Here is a 21837-nt window from a genome sequence, read left to right on the forward strand (position 1 = left end):
GAGCTGGCAGTCAGCACAGAGCCCGACGCGGGGCTCGAACCCACGAACCGCGAGATCATGACCTAAGCGAAAGTCGGACGCTCAACCGACTAAGCCACCCAGGCGCCCCTCACAGACTTTCTTCACGCAGATCCATTTGCCTCAGCCAGCAACGTCTTGGCCAAACCTCTGACTTCGAAGCTCAGCTTCTCCAACACCAGCTCCTGGGAGTCTTGTGTGTCCACATCCCTTCGGAGGCCGGGGTCCGGATTCCTCCTATCATCATTTCCATTGGACCTCATACCTCGCGCACATACGCTGCTTGTGAGCTTATGATAGGCGGACAGATCTGCTACTTCAGTTTCTGGGTGGGAAATTAGAAATTTTCTTTTCCCCTGGCTCCTCCCATACCTCAAGATCATACCCCAAGTTCCTTCAAAGTATTAAGGCGAAAAAGTCAATAATCGTACTACCCAATGTTTACTTACCCTTCTAAAATAGAAGTGACCTTAACAGTTCTTTTAAAGTGGGAGCCTGAGCTGAGCCTCGTGGAGGGGAGGAGGCGAGGTGTGGAGAACAGGTGTGCTTCCAATGCTGGATTTCCACTCTCGGGACGCTCCTAGAGCCTGCTAACCTCAGTTTCTTGACTTCAAACTTAAGTATTTTAAACCAAAGGGAAAGCAGGCCCTGTTTGGAGTCTGAGGGTAACGGCTGCGACCCAGCAGGCTGTGTGTGCTGTCAGTAGGAAGCATGGCGCATGGAGGGTGGAGCGGCTTCCAGACCAGCTGTCAGTGGCACCACCGATGGTAGTTGTAGTTCCCTTTCTATCATCAGTTATACTCAAGTCATCCCCCCTTTTCTGGTATCGTGATCTCATTGGAGGCTTTTCATTAACACCTTATTCCTGCGAACACATTTGGGGCACAGCGTGTTGTCCTCCAGGTGTGGGGGTGGAAAATTGCAGGCAGGTAGCAGGAAGAAGGCACACACTCTCCCCCATTTTTCGAGCACCCAGGCTTGCCCTGCGTGAAACTGTAGGTGAACCCAACCGTCTGTGTCTGCAGGCAGACTTCTCCCGTGAACCACGCACCACCGGACACCATAGGAGTCCTGTGGCGATTCCACGGTCTCCATCTCCCCGGCCCTGGCTGCAATTCTGGACCAGGAGGCAAACACAGCATCTGGGGCTGAAGTTGTCACAACCACGGTTTCGACTCCCTCTGAGGGAGCATCAGACCCAACAAGGGCCTGCACCCCACCCTCAGGGGAAGCAGCCACTTCAGGAGGATGCGTTCCATGAGAAGAGATCTTTTTCTTAGAGTTTTCCAGAGACATTCCCCCCTTGTCCATCATCGATCTTTTTTGTGATGCTGTGAGAATCTTGGCCTCCTGTGCAGTGAGGGGAATGTTCTTCATTTGGTTAGCGTAAGCAAATTCACACAGCCGCCTGTATGCATCTAATTTTTGGCCTTTGGTGCTCAGCTTTAGCTGCTGGCACCAGGCTCGCAGGATGTCTCTATGAAGGAGGTTGGCTGGAGGCAGTGTGGAAGGTAATGGAGGAATAGGGATTTTCTTCCGAAGTCTTACTCTTCCACTGTCTTGTGCTGTCTTTTCCTTGTCTTCTTTCATAGATCTTTTTCATTTGGTCCCTTTCCCTGGGGTTCTTTGTAACTTTGGTTCACCAGAAGCTTGCAGTTTCTCTGCTGCTTCTCTTGACACAGGTGGAGATTTGCGAGCCAAAGAGTCTTCCCCTGACTTCTTTGTGGAGTTTTTTTTTTTTTAGAGGACCCTTTCAGTTTTCCCTCAGGTGCCCGNCCTTCTTTTTTTTTGGGTGTTTTTTTTTTTTTTTTTTTTTTTTTTTTTTTTTTTTTTTGCCTTTTGCCTTCTCCATATCCAAAGAGAAGCCAAGGTTGACAAAAATAAATCCTCACTTCTTAAATGACGCTGGGCCCAAGATTACTCTTTTAAAAGTCTCCCGACTTTTTTTTTTTAATGTTTATTTATTTTTGAAAGAGAGACAGCATGCACGTGAGCAGAGGAGGGTCAGAGAAAGACAGGGACAGAGGATCCTAAGTAGGCTCCATGCTGACAGCAGAGAGCCTGATGCAGGGTTTGAACTCCCAAACTGTGAGATCACGACCTGAGCCAAAGTCAGATGTTTAACTGAGCCACCCAGTTATCCTTAAATGTCTAAACTTTAAGCCCCAGTTTCTTTGTCTATCACATCAGGATAATAATTGTGCTAATCTTTTTGTTTTTTTTCGGGGGCTTAAATGAGATAATTGATGCGAAGTTTTCAAGATAATACTGGACAAATAGTAGTATTCAGTAATAATAACTCATTAATATTACCATTAACATCATGTAACTAAAGTATAATAGCTTAACTTCTCTGTGAATCCAGATATATGTGAAATTGAAAATAAACATTAGGACTTTAACAGAGTAAGGCAGATTGAATGCACATCTTGATGCAATTAAATGCACTGTCACCTTTGTTTTGTTTACTCTGAACTTTTATTTTAATTCCAGTTAGTTAACATATAGTGTTATATTAATTTCAGGTGTACAATATAGTGATTCAACAATTCCATACATCACCCTGTACCTATCACAACAAGTGCACTCCTTAATCCTGATCACATATTTAACCCATATAATTCCACTATTTATAAAAATAAATTTGTGTTTGTTTATTTTTAAATAAATTTATACATATATATCACATCTTCTTTATTCATCATTTGATGGTTGCTTGGGATGCTTCCATATCTTGGCTATTTTAAATAATGCTGCTATAAATATAGGGATGTATGCATCCTTTTCCATTAGTATTTGTGTATCTTTTGGGTAAATACCTAAGAGTGCAATTGCTGGGTCAAAGGGTAATTCTATTTTGAACTTTTTGAGAAACCACCATGTTGTTTTCCAGAGTGGATGCACCAGTTTGTATTTCCACCAACATGACTGCCATTTTCTTCTTTGACAATAAAGAAGTATTGACAGGAAAAAGACAAGTATTATTGTGGAAACTAAGTAGCAGATGGAAAAGTGAAGGAGATGGTTTCATGAAATTGGTATTGGCAATGATTTCTTGGATTTGACACCAAAAAACAGGCAACAAAAGCAAAACTAAACAAGTGGGACTATGTCAAACTAAAAAGCTTCTTCACAGCAAACAATTAGCATAGTGAAAAGGCACCTTATGGAATGGGAGAAAATAGTTTCAAATTCTATAACTGTTAAGGGATTAATATCTGAAATATATAAGGAACTTCTACATCTCAATAGGAAAAACAAAGACAAGTAACACATAATCTGATTAAAATGAGCAAAAGACTTGAATAAGCATTTTACAAAGAAGATATACAAATGGCCAACAGATACATAAAAGTATTCTCAACATAAGTAATCATGAGGGAAATATAAATCAAAACAACAATGACATATTAACTCACATCTGTTAGAATGGCCATTATAAAATAATAAGTGTTGGAAAGGATGTGGAGAAATTGAAACCCTTACTGGTAGAGTGCAAAATAGTCATTATGGAAGACAGTATGGAGATTCCTCAAAAAATTTTTAAAAAGACCTATATGATCCAACAATACTGCTTCTGGGTATTTATCCAAGAGAATTGAAAGCAGGATCTTGAAGAGATACTTGCACTCCCATGTTCATTGAAGCATTATTTGCAGTAGCCAAATATAGAACAACCAAAATGTTCATTCATAGATGAAAGGTTAAAAAATGTGTATATATATATTCTGCAATTTACTACAACACAGATGAACTTGGGAGTTACCATTCTCTGAAACAGAGCAGTCACGGAAAGACAAATACTGCATGATTCCACTTATATATGATATCATGCTTAATTTTATGCATCAATTTGGGCTAAGATATGCTCAGATAGCTGATAGAACATTTATCAAGGATGTTTCTGGAAGAGATTAACATTTGATTCAGTAAACTGAGGAAAGAGATCCACCATTACCAAGGTGGCTGGGAATCATTCAATCCTTTAAGGGTCTGAGTGGAACAAAACAGCAAAGGAAAGATGAATTCACTCTCTTCTTGAGCTGGGATATCCATCTCTTCCTGCCCTCAGACATCAGGTTTCCAGGTTCTTGGGCCTTCAGATTCAAGACTTGCACTAGTGGCCTCTGATTCTCAGAACTTTGGAACTTGACTGATTTATACCTACCATTTGCAAATGGAGAATTGTGATACTTTTTAACCTCCATAACTCTGTGTGCCAATTTCTATAATAAGTCTCTTTATTTTTCTATGTATCTATCTCTTTATATCATCTATTCCTTTATATATCTCCTGTTCAGTTTTTCCGGAGAACCTTAGTTAATATATATGAGTTATCTAAAATAGCAGAGTAGAATAGTGGTTACCAGGAGCTAGGGGGAAGGAGAAATGGGGTTTTTATTCAATGGCTATGAAGTTTCACTCGTGCCAGATGAATGAGTTCTAGGTATCTGCTGTACAACATTGTGCCTATAGTGAATGGTACTCTATTTACACTTAAAATTTTATTAAAAGAATATATATCATGTTAAGTGTTGCAACTGTGACAACAACAGAAAGTAAAAAACTGCTTTCGGGTCCAGAGAAGGTCTAGGAGCAGGCTAATTAGACATAAAACCCATAAGGTCATTCTGAAAGTGCTAGTGTACACAAGACAAATTGGTTGGCAGCCTACAAGAAGCAGAGAGAAAACATCTGCTAAGTCAGGGACTGTCCTAATCTGGGTCGGATTGGGTCCAAACTAGAAGGCAAGGAAGATTCATCAAACCAGGATTCAGAGCCATGGAAAAATCAGGCATATCCTACAGAATACTTCACGTTATTTTACAGGAAGGAATTTGTCAGAATAATCCAATCATAGGACATTCAATGTCATGTCTATAAATTACAGAGGATAAGAGTCTGTACTTTGAAGTGTGATGGGTATGTTTGAACCTGGCCGCCTTTCCTTACCAGCTATATAACTGAGCAAGTTGATTAAACTATCTGAGACTCAGGTAAAGAGTTATTTTGAACACTTAGAACATCTAACACACTCAGGACAGAGTATAGAATATGCCAGGTGATTAGTAAATGACAGCTATTTTTAAATTATCATCAGCATGATTTGCTTACTATTAATTAGGTTTGATAACTGCTGATGCTTTAAATATATTCAAAGTTAGACATCAGTTTGCTTATCTGTATTTAGGGATCATTTTAGTATTTATTTAATGAAGCTATAAGCTAATGTATGTAGTGTTAATGTCACTTAGACAGTGCTAAACTGGTAATGTTGATTGTTGCAGCAATGTTATTATTACTTCAATGATTAAGAATCATGTTTTGGGGTAATATTTTTGCCCAGCCTTTCAGTTATAGGTCAATTAAAGATTTTGGCTACCAGTGGGTGGTATCTTTTTCACTGAAGTCTGGCACTTTTAGCCTTTCTGGTAGCCAAGCAGTCTAAACTCTTTTTAGACAACAGAACACTGTGAAAAACTGTCTTTTACAGTCATGCATGTTTTTACATGTTTATTATTGTTATATAAAATTTGTGGCAACAGTGCCTGAAATCTGGAATATAAAAATAGAAAAGCACATTTTAAAAGGGATAATCTCACCACTTGAGTACAAGCACATTTTTTGGTATAATGCGTCCAATACTTTATTCTACTTATTTATATGAGTATGAGATGTATGTCTGAACTTTTTCCTAAGGTAATGACCATATCCTGGGAATCTTTCTATGTTGTAAATATCATGTCAAATGTCTACATAATAGAGGCCATAATTTATGGCTCTTTCTTGTGTCAGTGGTTTAATTTTATTTTCTGTGTGTCTCATTATTTTTGATTAAAAGCTAGGCAATTTATATAAAGCAGTAGTGGAAATGAGATTTTTTTTTTTTTTTGGTCAGATGCTTGGTGGGAAGTTGATCCCATCAGGTGAGCTGGGTACAGGTTTGTCTATTGCTATATATGCCTCCATTGTACCTCAGATTTCAAAATTCTCCGTCTAGAAGGTGGGCAGGTGCTTTTAGGATCCTTCTCTGGACATCCAGGGAGAACTCTCTCCATACTCTTGCCCTTCCCCTAGACGTGACTTATTATTCAGTGTTCAGCTCATCATGGGAGTAGGGGAGACCTTGATCTTCCCAGTCCAGTCCCAATCATAGGCAGGCCCTCATCAGCTGAGTGTTGGGGGTAGGGCCTTCTCAACATTCTTGTCCCTCCCCCTCTCCTATGACAAACAAATTCTGCTTTGTATCTGTGGAGATCTTGGGTGGGAGAGGGTTCCCTGTGCTTCACCTAGTAGTGGACCCTGAGCTGCATAGGTGCATGATCCTGGGACTGAGAAAGTTTTCTACTCTTGCCCCAGAGGTAGGAGTCTTTGCTTCCGCCCCTCCCTCGGAAGTAGTGGAACTTTGCCTGGGACCTGGTAATGGGAATATACCTTACCTCTCCTCCAGGGGCATTAAGCTTTGGCTTCCTATGATTGAGAGTTCTGGGTAGGGAGCCATATTTCATATGCCTCATTGTCTCTGTCTCCTGTTTCACTCCCTGTTTTCTTCTTAAGCACCCAGAAGAGTTTGTGAATGAGTGAAAACTACCTCATGTCAGGGGGTCTCAGGCGTGCTGAGCTGTCATATTAGCCCACACGTAGCCTTTAAGAATTAGTTTAAATTCGAGCTCTTTTCTCCTTGTTTACTTATAAGATGGCCGTCTCTTCTGTCTGTGCTCTCAAAGCAAACCTGTTCATGTATCCCAACCCTGTGGGTGGGACTTGTCATTCTGGAGCACTCAGTCCATTTGTTTGCTTTGCACCTGCTGGTCTCTGATTGTCTCTCGGAGGTTATAATCTAGAGTGGGAGAGATGTTCTCCTGCAGTTTCTGCATCACAAGCAGAAGAAAGCCACAGCTTTTGTAAGGGATGAGGACATGTAAATTATTTCCCTTTCTTTTCCACTGTGAATGATTCTGTGAGCATCAATTATGTATACAAGTCTTTACTGTTTTCCTAGTTATTTCCTAATTATACAATCTTCAAGGTGGACTTGCTGGCACAGTAATGGTAAGCGTCATTAAGTTCCTTGAAACATACTGCTACCTTGCATTCCAAGGTGTTCACACTCTTGTTGACACCAGCAGTGTATGAGACAGAAATGTGTGTTTGGATGTTTTCTAACATTGCTTATTATTATTAAAAATATTTGTCAGCATGACAAGAATGCTAAACATATAATTGTGTTAAAATTTAGATTTTTTGTGACGTTGAATATTTTGTTCAACTGTAAGTCATTTATTTCCTTTCTGTTGCTTGATTTATCATTGCTGTGTACTTCCTTGTTGAGTTATTATTATTAAGTCAGGTGTAGAAGAAAGCTGTCATGAATTTTGCTTTCAAAGAAATGTGGTTAAAAAAACAAATAAGAGCATTACATATCTAATTTATCTATACAATTTGTGTCATGCCCCCTTTAGAGACCTGTGAAGTGTCTCTCCTCCCTACTGATGTGCGGAATTTTCAAAGGCCAGACCTGGGCTTTCTACATACTGCTCGCTAGCCCTAAGATTCTTTCCAAGGGACCCCAGATGAGAGCTGATTGTTAGCTAATGTCTGTCACGTTGGGGTTAGATTATTTTTCACTTTATATGGGATTTAAAAAAAAGTTACTTCTTTCCTATCATATTGTTTCAGTGAAACAGACTCCAAATAAAACTGAAACTTGCTGACTGTCCTTGATGCCTCCATTTGACTTTAGACTCTACCTAATAATCTTTTCCACCTGTTCTGGGTTTCTTTGTACCTAGGACAAGGCTGGGTTAGTTTTAAATAAGCCAAACCATGTTTTGAGTCTTTCCTCCCCCCCCCATATATTTATTTACTTACATGTAGATTTATACTTTAGTGAAATATAGTTGACACTCAATGCTACCTTAGCCTCAAGTATACAGCATAGTGATTCAAGAAGTTTAGATGTTATGCAATGCTCACCGCAAGTATAGCTACCAACTGTCACCATCCAGTGACATTACAATACCATTGACTATACTCCTCATGCTGTACCTTTTATCCCTGTGACTTATTGATTCCATAACTGGAAGTTTGTACCTCCCACTTCCCTTTATCCATTTTACCCACCTCCCCACTCACTTCCCCTCTGGTAACCATCAGTTCTCTGTATTTATGAGTCTATTTCTGCTTTTTGTTTGCCTGTTTATTCATTTCTTTGTCTGTTTACATTCCACATATAAGGAAATCATATAGTATTTGTCTTTCTCTGACCTATGTCACTTAGCATAATGTACTTTAAATCAATCCATGTTGTCACAAATGCAAAAGTCTCATCTTCTTTATGGCTGAATAATATTCCATTGTACATACATACATACACACACACACACACACACACACATACACATACATACATACACTCCACACCTTCTTTATCCATTCAACTATGGATAGACCTTTAAGTTGCTTCCATAATTTGGCTATTGTAAACAATGTTGTAATAAACATAGGAATGCATATATCTTTTCAAATTAGAGCTTTTGTTTTCTTTGGGTAAATACTCAGTAGTGGACTCACTGGCTTGAATAGTATTTCTATTTTAATTATTTGAGGACACTCCAGACTGTTCTCAACAATAGCGGCTGCATCAATTTACATTCCCATGAACAGTGCATCAGAGTTCCTTTTTCTCTACATCCTTGACAACATTTGTTGTTTCTTGTGTTTTTGATTTTAGACATTCTGACAGGTATGAGGTGATATCTTGCTGTAGTTTTAATTTTCTTTTCCCTGATGATGAGTGATATTGAGCATCTTCTCATGTGTCTGTCTGCCACCTGGATGTCTTCTTTGGGAAAGTGTCTGTTCATGTCTTCTGTCCATTTTAATTGGATTATTTGTGTTTTTGGGTGTTGAGTTATATCAGTTCTTTACATATTTTGGATATTAACCCTTTACTGGATATATAATTTGCAAATACCTTCTCCCAATCAGTAGGTTGCCTTTTTGTTTTGTTGATGGTTTCCTTCACTGTGCAGAAGCTTTGTACTTTGATGTAGTCCTAATAGTTTATTTTCCCTCGCCTCAGGAGATGTATCTAGAAAAATTTTGCTATGGCCAACATCAGAGAAATTACTGCCTGTGCTCTCCTGTTTTTTTTTTTTTTTTAATGGTTTCAGGTCTCACATTTAGGTCTTTAATCCTCTTGGAGTTTATTTTTGTGTATGGTGAAAGGAAGTGGTCCAGTTTCATTCTTTTGCATATAGCCATCCAGTTTTACTGGCACCGTTTATTCAAAAGACTGTTTTTTCCTTGTTGCATATTCTTGTCTCCTTTATCACAGATTAATTGGCCGTATAAAGGTAAGTTTGTTTGTGGGTTCTCTATTCCATTCCATCGATCTATGTGTCTATTTTTGTGCCAGAGTCATACTGTTTTAGTTAGTATAGCTTTGTAGCATATCTTGAAATCTGTGATTGTAATACCTTCAGCTTTATTCTTTCTTAAGATTGCTTTATCTTTTTGGGGTCTTCTTTGTTTCCATGCAATTTAGTGTTTTTCCTTTGATGCTAATGTATAACTATGTGAAGAAGAAGTACAGATATCTTTTTTTAAAAAATATTTTTTAATGTTTATTTGTTTCTGAGAGAAAAAGCGTGAGCTGGGGAGGGGCAGATAGAGAGAGAGGCATAGAATCTGAAGCAGGCTCCAGGCTCTGAGCTGTCAGCACAGCTTGAACCCACAAACTGAGCTCATGACCTGAGCCAGAGTCAGACACTTAACCGACTGAGCCACCCAGGTGCCCAAAGTACAGATAATCCTTATAAGCAACATCTACTTGTATAAAATGTTATTATGGTAATATTCAGAATAGTGTGTTTGAAGATGTTTTGCTGTGGTATTTTCCCTCCTAGTTCATTTATACACCATCAGTGATAAAATAGAGCCCAGGAAAAGTTACAAATTCTGAGGAATACTTTATCAAGAGAGACTTTTCATATAAATTATATTGTCATTGTGTGGTAGTGCCTGTCTTCTTTTGAGAAACTGCTCTGATTTATTTCTTCACTTTTAATATTTACATATATAATTTTATATGATTTATAAACCTCAAGTAAAAAATGCCATTAAGAAAATATATATATTATAATGTTCTATTATAATGTAATAAAAATGTAAAAGAACAACAGTTTCATTGTAGACTTAGCTGCAAAATTATAATATATGCATTCAGATCTTATCAAACATAGGAATACAAATTTTCTGGTTTTATTGTCTTCAAGACAGATCTCCAATATGGAAATTTTCAAACAAAAGTTAACTTATTTTCCTTCTATTTTTCTATTCCTCTCCTTTCTAAATTAAGAATCATTTTACAAATATAACAGGAACTCAGGAACATAACACATTCTGTGTGGGTGATTTCATATTTCTTTCGCTTTTTTTGCATTGAAATTATTAATGAAATGTTAAGCTAATGATTTTGCATTCAAGTTCTTTAGAGGTTTATTTTTAAATGAGAAGGTGGGAAGCACAGAGTCTGTACATGGTTATCCACCTCTGCAGCAGGGGAGCAGCAAGAAACCGCATAACTTCCAAGGGTACTCTTTAAAACCCACTTTAGTCAGTGGCATAATTATGTCACCTAAAATGTGCATGGGAGTTTCAAATTTCGTGCAAAGTCATGTGTCCAAAACACTTGCATAAATAAAATGTTTATGTCCCTTTAAGAGCCCCCCATGACTGTTGTCACCTGTGGCCTAGTTGTAGAAACATAGCTGAACTTCAAAGCGAGACCACATTGCAAACGCGTAAGTATATGCATCTGAGTGTTAGAGTTTATTATATCTTGTCAGGAGACTGCAGCAGGAAAAGTATGAGAAACTGCTGACTGGGGGAAAAGCGTTTCTCCAGCATGATTTTCCTTAAATATTTCATATCTGGAACACTGGAGAGACTGTAAAGTTATGTGAAGGTTTTAGTTTTCATTCTTAGATTAAGAAGTGTATAGTTCATCTGTTGGGATCGCAAATGAAAATGGCTATAAATATCAGCTTTCACAGGTTGCTCCCTATCCAAAGCACATCAAGTGTCGTAACTTCCTACAATATTGCCACTGATGATATTTCCACAAGAGCTGATTCTGCATTTTGAACAAAAGAAGAAATCTTTGGGGCTGAGATTAATTAAAGAAAAGAACCTCGATCAGGACATAACTCTTTCATAATTTCTCAGGACTAACATGGGTTTAATGGGAGTTGATATCACTTTAAATAAGATTTGTTGCAGGACATGACATACTATGTTCTTTTTTTAAACATTTTATTTATTTTTATTTTTTTTTAATATTTTTTATTTATTTCTGAGAGAGAGAGAGACAGCGCAAGCAGGGGAGGGTCAGAGAGAGAGGGAGACACAGAGTCCGAAACAGGCTCCAGGCTCTGAGCTAGCTGTCAGCACAGAGCCTGATGTGGGCTCGAACCTATGAACCACAAGATGATGACCTGAGTTGAAGCCGGAGGCTTAACTGACTGAGCCACCCAGGCGCCCCTACTATGTTCTTTATATATTTATTTACTTATTCATTCACTCATTCACTCATTTTAGAACTATATATGTGGCTATTTTATTTGGAGATTGCTTTCAATAAATTTGTATTCACTTGGTGTTGTTCAGTTGGAGATACTGACACCTTTGAATACTGACCACTTCTGTCACTGTGGAGACTGCAGTGCTTACACACGCGGGTTAGCTCACTGGCAAAGAAGGACGCTCTTCCATAGGCAGCAAATGGACCTTGTGTGTCCTTTCCTAACAGTTTAACTGTTGTAAGAATTGAATAATACTGAAATCCGGTGCTTCAGACTAGTAGGAATTTATATCTCATGATGTTAACATGTTTATGCTTGTTATTCTTACATGTGATGAGGTGGATAGTGTCCCTTCAAACTTCATGTGTTGAAGGCCCCACCGCCAGCACTTCAGAACAAGGCCCCTAAGGTGGGCCCTGATCCGATATGACTGTGGCCCTCAGAAGAAGAGGAAGTGACACCAGGGATGGGGACACCCAGAGAAAAGGTCCTGTGAGGACAGGGAGATGGCAGCTGTCGGGAAGCCACGGAGAGAAGCCTCCTTGGACAGACACCAACCCTGCCACCACCTTGATTTTAGACTTCCAGCCTCCAGGACTGTGCGAAAACACATTTCTGTTTTTAAACTACTAAGTCTGTGGGATTTTGTTATGCCAGCACTGCTAAGCTAATACAGTAACAAATATATTATGCATGTATATATTTTTTAAAAGTTTTTACTTAGTTTTGAGAGAGAGAGAGAACACAAGTAGGGGAGGGACAGAGAGAGAGGGAGACACAGAATCCGAAGCAGGCTCCAAGCTGTCAGCACAGAGGCTGACGTGGGGCTCGAACCCACGAACTGCAAGATCATGACCTGAGCTGAAGTCCGATGCTCAACCGACTGAGCCACCCAGGCGCCCCACATGTATATTCTTTATATCCTTTAGCAAACAAGTATAAATGGGATCTCAATTCAAAGGACGTGTTTGGTATTTTTAGTTACCTATCTGATTCCTTAACAAGTATACTATGTATCATCTATTTTAGAAAGAGAAAGCATCAGAGAATCTTAACACACTTGTTAAATGTGAATAGCACCTTAAAAAGGAAAAAAAAAAAAACTTCCAAAGGACCAAAGATCCACCTGCCTTTTCTCCCTTGTGAAACAGATACATGATTCCCCTCTTTGTTCTTATTTTCAATATGAATAAAATGTATAATGTAGCAGACTGGTGGCATTTAGCGTAGAATGGGTAAAATGCAAACTCATCTATTGTGACTACCCGCTCCCCACATTTGGCACTGCACTCCAATTTTCTCTATTTATGTCCTGATGATTTTTTCCCAGAGTACTTTGTGTAAGGAATGTCTTTGTCTCCTGAAGGTAAAAGCTAGGGTCTTGATACTGTCGGAGTTCCACCTGTGAGTCACAAGAATTTTTTACCACCGTTAAGTTAAGCATTTGGAATTTGGTTTGCTGATCTCTGTCCGAATTCAGGATCCTGTGAAAAGAGAACTTTCCACCCTGTTGCAGGAGTCGGCAGCCAAGGATGGGATTGAACACCCCACCAGTGTCTTTCACTCGGTGCAGTTGTTTCTTTCTTGGATCCCCGTTATTCTGCTCTGAGACGTAATCACAAGAAGCTTCCAAAAAACCTAAGCAGTCAGAGGCAAACGACAGACAAAAATGGAAAACTACTTTATAAAGGTTGGGTTCATATAGTGGTTCCTCCCTCCCTTTGGTTCAGGGGATCACTTATCTGCCAGGTTTGTGGAAGCCCGAAGTGAAGATACACCAGCTCCCAGATCCTCACTTTTCCCTAGTTAACAGTTGGGGAGTGGAAAGTGAGGAAGAAGAAACTTCATGGAGCTGACTTTCCTCCTCTCTAAGGCGGAGCTCATGGATTACCATGGCCAGAGCTGGAAGTATTTATTTTCTCCCTCTGGACTCCCTAGCCCTCGAAATGTAGACTCACGTGTGGCACTTTGCAGTCAGTTTGCATTACAGCAACCGGACCTGTATTGCTACTTAGAAAGCTGTTGTCTCTCACCTCCAAATCTGTCCTTCAGGGCTCTGCTTTGGGATGCTGGCTGGGGCTGCTGCTTTACAAGTTACAGCTCTTTTTTTGTTTTGCCAGCGGCTACCCTACCCGTTAGGCTGTGTAAATAGAGAATAATAGCAGGAGAGAGGAAGGCTAAAGGAAGGGAAGAAATTGCTCTGTCCCAGGAGCTTCCTGTCTGTTTTCTGCAGCTGTGAGCTGCGGGCATTGGATGGGCCATCCGCTTACAGCTGCTGAATCCAGTTTGCAGTTTCCCCAACTTTGTGGAACCAGCGTCCAGATTCCAAGTCAGAGACACCAGGAAAGTGGTGTTCTCTTCCTAGAGAACTCACTTCTGGTTTTACAAGCCTCTTCCTCCAGGATCCTGAATTTACTTTTATTTTATTATTTTTTAGTGTTTATTTTTGAGAGAGAGAGCGAGCAATGAAGGGGCAGAGAGAGAAGGAAATATGAAGCAGGCTCCAGGCTCTGAGCTGTCAGCACAGAGCCTGATGCAGGGCTCGAACCCACGAACTGTGAGATCATGACCTGAGCTGAAGTCAGACACTTAACTGACAGAGCCACCCAGGTGCCCACAGAATTCTAGATTTTAATAACTCCATCCTCTTCGCTCTTTCTTTCATGCCCCATCTGGCTTCCTACAGCTCCTAACCCTGGGATACTCTGGTGTTCTATTTTTGTCTTTTCTTTTCTTACATACCTACTTAATAGTTCTTCTTAGCAAATTCTTTCCATTAAAATAACCAGTATAGTTTCTGTCCTTTTTTTAGGACACAGAATGAATTACCTTTGTTCCTGTGTTCTTCCCTTGTTATCTGGGAATTCTTCACAGGGCCAGCCATGCCAAATACTGCAGACCATCCAGTCATTGGTTATTGAGTAATTTTTATATACCTTGCTCCATGCTATATCTTTACATGTGGTCTACATTCATTCTTCACAACTTTATAAAACACATTTTATTAGCCCTATTTCACAGATGAAGCAGCCAAGGCACAGAGAGATAGGGATAAAAGGTGTTAAGTACCACCTGAGACCAGACCAGAATATGAATCTGACTCCAAGGTGTAAGCTCTTCAGCATTGTGTTAATTCGGCTGCTTCATATTTGTACCCTAATTCTTTACTTCCTGCTCCTATTAGATACCCAGTGTACTGCCTTTTTAGAGTAGGAATGGTGGGAATAATTGCTAAATAATGAGTATATTAACTAGTTAAATTAGCTAGGCTTATGGCATATACATCTGAGAAGATAAAGCTTCACATATTTGTACTAAATTACATTTGGAGTTTATTTATTTTATTTTTCTTTAAATTTTTAAAATTTTTTTCTTTCTTTTTTTTTAAACACTTTTTTAATGTTTTATTTATTTCTGAGAGAGACGCAGCGTGAGCAGGGGAGGGTCAGAGAAACAGGGAGATACAGAATCTGAAACAGGCTCCAGGCTCTGAGCTAGCTGTCAGCACAGAGGCTAACGCAGGGCTCGAACCCACAAACCGTGAGATCAAGACCTGAGCCGAAGTTGGACCCTTAACCAACTGAGCCACCCAGGCGCCCCTGTTTTTCATTTATTTCTGAGAGAGAGGGGCAGTGTGAGCAGGGGAGGGTGAGAGAGAGAGAGAGAGAGAGACAAAGAATCCGAAGCAGGCCCCAGGCTCTGAGCTAGCTGTTAGCACGGAGCCTGACGCAGGGCTCAATCTCATGAACCGTGAGATCATGACCCAAGTTGAAGTTGGATGCTTAACCAACTGAGCCACCCAGCTGCCCCTACATTTGGAGTTTAGAAGTCATTTATCTTAAGCCAGTAAGAAGAGTGTGATGCCAGATTGACTGTTGATCCACTCAACTCCTTGAGCCTTTGTATCATAATCTGGATAAATAGGGTTTGGATTGTAGGAACTTTAAGGCCTTTCTACATGTATTATTTTATTTTTCTGTCATCCTGGGAGTGTGGAGAGGAGAAATTCTATCTATTCGACTTTGTCAACATATCTAAACTATTTGGGAGAATCTAGTTTCGAATCATGGATTTCATAATAACCTATGGAAACAGGAAATTGGCTTGAGGAAAATGTCAGTTTGCTGTTTTCAGCACTGATGCTTTCCCAATTTTAATGTGAACATAGATTACCTGAGGATCTTACGAAACGACAGTCTGATTCAGAAATTCTGGGTCATTGCCCGAGACTCTCTTTTCCCGCAAAGCCCCATATCATGACCATTGAAGTAATAACAATGGCAGCACATTTATTGGTCACTGACTATGTGCCAATTATGTTGTCTCTAATCTTCAAAAGAACGCTCTAATGTTATTATTATTCTCATTTTTCAAATAATAAAACCATACTGGGAACAAGATCTGTAGCTTGGCAACCGTCTCAGGAAAGCCATGGGATTGGAATGCAAACCCATTTCTTCTGACGGAATCTTTTGCTCTTTGCACTGCAACCAGCAAAGTAGTTGAAAATGGGGCATGTGGTTTATATCTGAAGATGGGTACCATAAGACATCAGAGTACTTTTACTCAGTGTTTTGATGCTTTGAATTCAATCTGGTTTGAAGTGTTTTATGGAATTCATTATTTAATTTAAAAAATGTTTTATACCTTGTCTAAAAATATCACAGCCATTTCAGTGGCATTACATAGTCCGAGTATGTGTTATAAGTGAGAACTTCATTAGAACAAAACTGTGATGTAGATAAAGGGTGTACACATTTCTCTGTCAAAATTTAAAAAAAAAAAAAGGAAATGCAGTCGGGAATTGATTGGGAGCGTTAGGCGCCATACTAAGGGGCAAATCCACATTAGCACCAGTAACTTTTAACTACTCCATCACTCATGGTCAATAGATGGAAGCAAGACGAAGAGAAAAAGATATTTCACTGGCAGCCCCCAAAGATTTCACCTATAGATGTAGAGAATGAGCATTGCCATGGATACAGTATAATTATATCACCTGAATAGAATCGAAGGGAATTGAAAAGCAAGAGACAAAGAAACAAGCTTAATTATTCATTTTTTGAAAAATCTCTACAGGCAATTTAACAGTAAAATAGGGTGACTAAGGAACACATACATTTCATGCCCATATGCCACAGAAATAACTAATTAGGCACAATGTGCCAGTGCTAATTATAGAAATGATTGCTGGAAGAAGGAAGACTGAATATAGAGTGGCTGGCAACGTGATGGTCCCCTTGCTATGTAAGCTGCGCTGAATGTTGCAACGAGCTGATTGGTTGTTATCTTTTTTGCATGAGAATTGAGTTGTAACTGATTTAATTTTTTCCTAACTTCCTGATTACTGAAGAGGGTGCTGAGGCAAGAGCAGCAGAGTAAAGCTCCAAGAGAGCAGGAAAGAGGAAACATGACGTGACTTGGTCATTTTCACCCAGGATGATGGATCCTTTGTGTTTTCATTGGTCACATGGAAGAACACTGGTCCCAAGGAGTCTTAGGTGGTGTAATGAGGTCAACAGTTACTCCTGCCTTAAACTGTATCTGTTATCATGCCTATTTTTGAATCTCTCTAAAAGCCTGCCTGAAATTCCATCAGGAAATCATTTTAAGTTAATGAGATGTCTTTGAATATTGAGGCTGTCCAGAGAAGCCATAGTATTCACACTTTAGTCTGAACTGAATTAAATTATGTTCCCAAACCAGGCTAAGAAATAAAAAGGAACTGTCCTAAGTGGAGGGGACATGGTGGGCAGAATTCTGAGATGGTCCTCAAGATTCCTTCTTTTTTTAAAAAAAATTTTTTTAATGTTTTGGGGCGCCTGGGTGGTTCAGTCGGTTAAGCGTCCGACATCAGCTCAGGTCATGATCTCACAGTGCATGGGTTCGAGCCCCGCATCGGGCTCTGTGCTGACAGCTCAGAGCCTGGAGCCTGCTTCAGATTCTGTGTCTCCCTCTCTGACCCTCCCCTGCTTATGCTGTCTCTTTCTCTCTCAAAAATAAAACATTAAAAAAAAAAGAAATTAAAAAATTTTTAATGTTTTATTTATTTCTGAGAGAGAGAGTGTGAGCAGGGGAGGGACAGAGAGAGAGGGAGACACAGAATCTGAAGCAGGCTCCAGGCTCTGAGCTGTCAGCACAGAGCCCGACGTGGGGCTCAAACTCACGTACCACAAGATCATGACCTGAGCCGAAGTTGGACTTTAACCGACTGAGCCACCCAGGAGCCCCCTCAAGATTATTTCTTTCTCCTCTGTATAAACGCCCTGTGCAACCTCTGGAATTGTGAATGTGATGGGCATTACTTTCATGATTAGGTTATGCCATACAACATAGCTGACTGGCGGGGGGATCATCCAAGTGGGCCTGATGGAATCATAGGAGCCCCTTCAATCTGGATTCGGAGGTCAGAGGTGAAGGAAGTTAGAGATTCAAAGCAGGAGAAGGAATTGAGGTGTCCCTGCCGGCCGGAAGATGGAGGGGGCCCCTTGACAAAGGTGTGGCTGCTTTAGGAGCTGACAACAGCCTTTGGCTGACAGGCACCCTGGCAGAGGTGACCTCAGGCCTACAATCCCAAAGAACTGAATTCTTCCAACAGAAAGAATAAACTCAGAAGCAAGTGTTCCTCAGAGCCTCCAGATGAGAATTCAGACAGCCTGACATCTTGGTTTTGACCTCGTGAGACTGAGTAGGAGACTCAGTCGTGCTGTGCTGGACTCTGACCTACAGAACTGAGAACCAAACATGGGTGCTGCGTTAAGGCACTAAGTGTGTAGTCGTTTGTGCACTTCAGTGGAAAACTAACATGGGGTGTAGAAATGGGAGGAGCCATGGGGCGCCTGGGTGGCTCAGTCGGTTGAGCCTCCGACTTCGGCTCAGGTCATGATCTCAGGGTTCGTGGGTTCGAGCCCGGCGTCAGGCTCTGTGCTGACAGCTAGCTCAGAGCCTGGAGCCTGTTTCAGATTCTATGTCTCCCTCTCTCTCTGACCCTCCCCTGCCCATGCTGTCTCTCTCTCTCTCAAAAATATAAACATTAAAAAGAAAAAAGAAATGGGAGGAGCCAGAGGGACCTTTGACTTGTAGACTAGGAGAGAACAGGTGGGTTGAGGCGGTGAGCTGCGGATAGCAAGTGGGCACGCGTGTCTGCTGCTGGACACGGTGGCCTCGGGCAGGGAGCCCAGGGGGCAGGTGGAACGCTCCCATGCCTGAGTTCCTTGGCTCTCTGCCTGCCTGAGGGCCATTGCCTCCACCAGCAGACAAGCATGCCCTCTTGCTCTTTCCCTCTCTCTTTCTCAAACTCCACCTACATGGCTGACCACAGAGCTTTTTTCCACCTACTTCCTCATTGTAAGTTTTAAGCCCTTATTATCTCCTTTTTGGAATTAAAACCAAAAGTTGAGGGGCACCTGGGTGGCTCAGTTGTCTAGGCATCCAACTCTAGATTTCATCTTGATCTCAACAGTTCATGGGTTCAAGCTCTGCATGGGGCTCTGCGCTGACAGTGCTAAGCCTGCTTGGGATTCTATCTCTCCTTCTCTCTCTGTTTCTCCCCTACTTGCACACATGCACGTTCCTTCTCTCAAAATAAATAACTTCAATAAAAAAACCATTACGTTGCAAACCTTTATTAGTTCATTGAACTTGGATCAATCATCCTACTCATCTGGATTTTAGTTTTTTAATTTCTGGAAAAAAAAAAGCAGATGGACTAGTAAGGATTCTTCAGTTCTTTCCAGCAGTAACGGTTTTCAATCAGAGACACTCATCATCACTGGCCTTCCTGCCTCTAGTCCGTCTTTCAATTTCTCTTGCAGATCTGATTGCATCACTCTCTTGTTGAAAAGCTTTCAGGTCTAAACTCTTTAGGATACTATTCAAAAATCTTCATGTACTGACACCAAAGTGGCATTTTCTTGTCCTACACCATTGCTCACCCTCAAAGTACTCCAAGTGTTAGGCAACCTATATTTCACTGCTCTAGACATAAATCCAGGTTTCTGGCCTTCATGCTTCACCCATACTTCTTTTAGATGAAATACTCCTTCATCTGAGTGTGATAATCAGGCTCCACCAAATTCGTATAGAGGCAGCTCTATTGATACCTCTTCCAAGAAGCATTTCCCCATCCCTCCAACTGGGGATAATAGCCACCTTCTCTGAATCATAATAATAATACTTTTCCAAATCATTTGACTCAGTTGGTAACCTTTTATGTCATGTTCATCCTTTATAATAGTATTTAATAGCAAATATATGTATAAGTCTATGCACTTATGTATAGTGTGCATGTATATCTTTATATCTGATCATCTTTAATTATAAACTCCTTGAGGACTGGACACTTCCTCATTTAACCAATCTCTGTATTTTCAACAGTCTTTGGCAACAGGGCCTTGTTCTGAAAAGGGTTGAATCAAATAGGAAATAATAACCTGTGTTATATTTGGTTTGATATTCTGCCTGTTAGAGTAAACTTAAAGGACCTTTCGTGAAGAAACTTTTTGACCTTCTTGATGTTGACCTTTGAGATTAGAGATTTACCCATATAGCTTGGATTTCCCTTCTCAAGTTACACACACACACACACACACACACACACACACACACACATTTAGAATTCAGCTTCTTTTAAAAGACTTTTTAGATGACAGAAATCTTGGGCTTATTACCATTGTGCAAAGACAGATTCCATGTTATTTGTTCTTTACTTGATATTCTATATTTAGTCTTCTTTCCAACCTTAAAAAAGCAGAACCATAATCTCTACATCCTTCTTCTATCACAAACTTCATGATAATAGAAATTTAAACTCTAGCTCTCTGTCTCCAGTGCTGCACACTTTCATCCAGATCTTCTCAATCTGTATGCACAGCATGATCCTTCTTCCCACTTGACCATTTTGTTTTCCTTCTTATGATCCTTTCCCAGTTCCATTAATAACTTGCTTGACAGCTGACACTGGTGTGACTTTTTTTCAAGATACTCATTCATAACTATGAAACTGCCCTGTTGTCAGGGGTCAGTAGAATCTTTGAACAAATGCCTGTTGACTATCTTGTAAGAATGATGAGATATTCAATAAACATTTCAGAAAGAAATAAAAATGCCCAGTTTTCAGGAGATTCAGTCAGTCCATCAATAACTTCTCCATGTGACACACCAATAAACAGCTCGAAAGCTGGCAACACAGCTGTCTGTAGTGGATGCCAAGGAAACAGATGGTGGTAATGCAGGAAGAATGCTTTCCATCACTTCGCATTAAGCTCTTTTGATTATGCACCAAAAATGGAGAAGGAATTGACAGGCACCAGGGTGACTAAAGCAGGCTCTATCGCCACCACTTGTCAGCTGGAATATTTTAAACACACATTGATGAAGAACCCTTTGGACTCATTCTACTTTCTCTCCAGGTTTTCAAAGGACTTTCCTAGAAAAAAATTTTCTCTAGTGACGGATAGGAAAACCAAGGCCTCAAAGGAAATAGGACTGATGATAACTGGCTCTAGATCAAAGTTGAATCATTTCCAAGATCAGGCCTCTAGAAGGTGAACTTTTGGTGTGCTTCCTCCATTCTAAAACCGTTATGGAGAGAGCCACACCACCAGGCTGATGCAATAACATCAATTATTCTTTCTTGTACTAATTGTAGCAATCACCTGTGTGTGTGTGTGTGTGTGTGTGTGTGTGTGTAAGTTTGTTTATTTCTTTTGAGAGGGAGATACAGAGGGGCAGAGAGAGAAGGTGAGAGAGAATCCCAGGCAGGATCCTCACTGTCATTGCAAAGCCAGACACGGGGGTTGAACTCATGAACTGGGAGATCATGACATGAGCTGAAATAAAAAACCGGATATCTAACTGACTGAGCCACACAGGCATCCCTGTGTGTCTCTTTTGAGAAGGAAACTACACAGAAGGGTGAGGTAGTAGAGGTATCATCTGTTAAGAGAGGGAGGCTTGTCCTTTAGGGTTTGAAAGTCTGTCCATGATTACTTTCAAATGATTTCAGTGCATCTGAGCCTGTCTGTTACTTCCTCAACTACCTGAGTTACAGAGGAAGCAGGTGCTGTTACAGGAAGGCAAATCCAGAGTGGATCCCTTGCTTATGGCCTCAGTTTCCTGCACCTTAATACCTCCCATGTGGGATATCTTGTGTGTCTGAAAGTGACCCCTGAGCCTTATAACTGGAGCATTGAGAGCAAACATTCACTGCGGTTGGTTTTGCTTGGTTTTG

At 40.4% G+C, this 21837-nt stretch overlaps 1 pseudogene; it reads right to left on the minus strand.

The window, feature by feature from the left end:
- Window positions 1-852: 852 nt before the first annotated feature.
- Window positions 853-18847, minus strand: LOC144243210 (developmental pluripotency-associated protein 4 pseudogene; annotated as a pseudogene).
- Between the last annotated feature and the right edge of the window lie 2990 nt (window positions 18848-21837).

This window comes from Crocuta crocuta, unplaced genomic scaffold (assembly GCF_008692635.1).
Source record: "Crocuta crocuta isolate KB4526 unplaced genomic scaffold, BGI_CrCroc_1.0 scaffold26, whole genome shotgun sequence".
NCBI classification, from domain to species: Eukaryota; Metazoa; Chordata; class Mammalia; order Carnivora; family Hyaenidae; genus Crocuta; species Crocuta crocuta.